Source organism: Lycorma delicatula, chromosome 2 (genome assembly GCF_047948215.1).
Source record: "Lycorma delicatula isolate Av1 chromosome 2, ASM4794821v1, whole genome shotgun sequence".
Classification (NCBI taxonomy): Eukaryota; Metazoa; Arthropoda; class Insecta; order Hemiptera; family Fulgoridae; genus Lycorma; species Lycorma delicatula.
In genome coordinates, this window is record NC_134456.1 from 139,656,422 (window position 1) to 139,659,623 (window position 3,202).

Genomic DNA, 3,202 nt, shown 5'->3' on the forward strand with positions numbered 1-3,202 from the left:
TGTAGATTAATGAATATTTAATAATGGAAATAACTTTTATATAAATAAAAATGCATAACAAAGCGGTATTCAGTTTATTATGTTAGTGTATTTTTTTTTTTTTTTCAGCGAACTAAAAGTCGAGACCTTTCATAAAAAGCTATATCGGTTTTTTTTTTGGTGAAGATTCACTCGATTCCCAGATGGGGAATCTTGATTCTCAGCTAGTAAATTATTTAATTTTTTTTTCTCCTTAGCAGAGAGTGGGCAATGTCCCGTTTGATATTTAAAAAAATATTTCTACAGATGTTACCGAGTTTACGGTTTTCTTCTTAAAATTACTGTTTCGTTTAAATCCGTTCTGAATGATTAAAAAAATAAGCAAAAATTACACTGAGAATGTATAACCATAAATATTTTATTTAAAAGATAAAATATTTTTCAGTCATGTTTAAGATATCTTCCCATCCGATTTTCATAGTAATCAGTTCTATTCGTGTTATGTAATGAAAAACAATTAAATGATTCAAATTTTATGGAATTATAAAAATGGTGTATTTGCATTATTATTATTATTATTTTATTTTTTATTATTATTTTTTTTTAATAGTAAGCCATAAATAACTCGTGCCACTGTACTATGATGAACGGATAATAATTAATTAGTTAAATATTTATTTCTTGTTAATTGTGAAATGCTTATCAGATTTTTCATAATTAAAAGGAACTAAGGGAGCATAGCCAACTGTAGACTTTGTAGACCTTGGCAAAGATAAACTTTTATTCCCCTTCAATAGTAGAAGTTTTAAGAAAGGCTACAATATCACACTATTTAAATTTTCGTTATTGAATGGGATGGTGAGGGACTATTGGTATCAGAGTGAGTATCGAAGCTCGTACTTTCGACACTATAGACTTTAAAAGGCCTCTGAAAATACAACTCTGCAAGTGAATGGATCTAATATCTCAGTATTTCAACTCTTTAATTAAAAAAAGATAGATACGCCTGTTGGCAGAGGTTCCCTGATTCCTTTGAAATATAGCATGTGAGTTTTTTAATCGTCATTAATGGTAGAACATTTTCACAAAGAATATTTCGAAAATTACAGTATCTCAGTCGTTTTGTAATCTCTTTAACACCACTTGTTTTATTTTCCCTTTTAAAATAAATGTTTGTATGAGACGTAATGTGACGCAAGGCAGCACAATACGCGTTAAGATTTTGTGACGTAATTAGATATTTAAATGAGATAACTAGAGGCCTGAGGCTAAATTTAAAAAAATTAAATCTGGATAATGAAGAAACATTAATAAAAATAATTATTTTTTTGATTCTTTTTTTTCATAAAAAGAACCATTCAGATCGACAGAGAGATTCATGAGTTTTATTAATGCAAATTAACGTAATGACATTCTGATTGTTGTACTGAGATTATATATTCAACGAATAATTAAATGAAATTTTATTGCGACATAACTTGAAAATTGTAATAATAAAAAATGTATTGTGTTTATATAAATACTATTAATAAGAATTACACAATGAATCTACGAAAAAAAGTAACCATCCCTTGTGGGGATCGAACCCACGACCTTTGGATTAGAAGTCCAACGCGCTATCCTCTGCGCCAAAGGGACCTGTCGATACGTGCTTGAAAAATTGTCAACACGTTTTTCTGGCAATTGAAAACAAAAAAAAAAAGATTATATTTTATTCATTACAATCTAAAATCAAAATTAGCAATATGGTTTAAAAAACTTTATTTATGAACTATTCAGTCAGAGAAACATAGTGCTACGCCGCCGACTTTCCAGATGTACTTACATCCGTACTAAGTAATAAAAATAAAAAAAATTAATGTATTACTTTAAAAAATCTAAAATACTATTCAAATAAAGAAGCTTTTCTTCAATTGAAAATGTATTTTTTATAGATCTTTGTTTTCACTGGGTTTTTAATTGTTTTTTAAAATTTTTATTTATTTATTTTTTCAATTCGTATAGATCGAACATACTTAAATTTAGGCAAACTAATTATAAAATAATCTACTGAAAAGATTGATGTAACTGGTCAATCTATTTCAATTTCTCTTCAATACGTTTTTTAAATGTTTCTTTTAAGATTTTTTAATGAGTTTTTTAAATTACATTTTTTTAAATTGTAGAATTGTAAATTTTAATTTCTTTCAGATAATTTTCCAAAATTCTAATTTTTTTTACTAGTAAATTTATTCTCTTTTGTAATGGATTACTGTTTTTTTTTTTTTATTACATTTTAAATTTTGAGTTTTGATTTATCAATCTCTGATTCTAAAAAAAATTACGATAAATAATAATTCAATAATAACAATAAAAAAAAGTATGGAAAAACATCAGAAGTGATTAATGAAATAAAATTTTATGTACTTTTCATTAAAAAAAAAAAAAATGTGTATATATAATTTAATAGATGTACAAGGAAATCATGTGGTGTCCACATTAGATTTTTAATTATGGAACAATTTGCATTTCATTTGAATTCTGTGTTCTTTTTTAATACAAGTTAAAATTTCTTCATTTTAATAGTCTAGTTTTTTTTTTTTTTTTTTTTTTTTATTTTTTAAAGTATTTTGAGTTTTTGAATTTTTAATTCAAAAAAGTTTTAGTTTTTTTTAATTTTACTGAAATATATTTATTTTTTATATTTTCGTCTTTTTATTCTGTGTGATAAATTTAAAGTATCACACTGAATAGTACGTATGGTAATTATTTTTAATATTCCACTTATCTGAATTCGGCCTTGTAAAGATCAATCCGACTCCACTGTATTTGTTTTTGTACACCACTACTACTGAATGCTTAAGTAATGCTACTTAGAATTAGCCAAAACAGTTTCCCCGTATTTTAAAAATTCACAGTGTGAATGTCCCGCGCTGTCATTTACTACTCAAATTTCTGATTATGATACGGTAGTGGTTAAATTTTGGATATAAACTTAAATTTAATATAAACCAGACCTTTTGTTTTTACGGGTAAAAATCTGAGTATGTATGTTTATGAATGATAACTGGCATGTAACGGTCTTTTGAAATCATGCCAGTGAGAATGAATGCGCCCCGCTTGCTTGATTTTGAACATTTCGTTTGAAAGTAACTGATCCGATTGCGTTAACGTACCCATTTACTTTTATTACATAGTTTTGTCTTCAAATCTTTTTTAACTGATTGATTCATCATTTAATCGC

At 26.1% G+C, this 3,202-nt stretch overlaps 1 non-coding gene across 1 annotated transcript; it reads right to left on the reverse strand.

Moving 5' to 3' along the window:
- Nucleotides 1-1,544: 1,544 nt before the first annotated feature.
- TRNAR-UCU (transfer RNA arginine (anticodon UCU)) lies at nt 1,545-1,617 on the reverse strand. The gene has a single exon. It is a non-coding gene; the product is annotated as a tRNA-Arg (tRNA).
- Between the last annotated feature and the right edge of the window lie 1,585 nt (nt 1,618-3,202).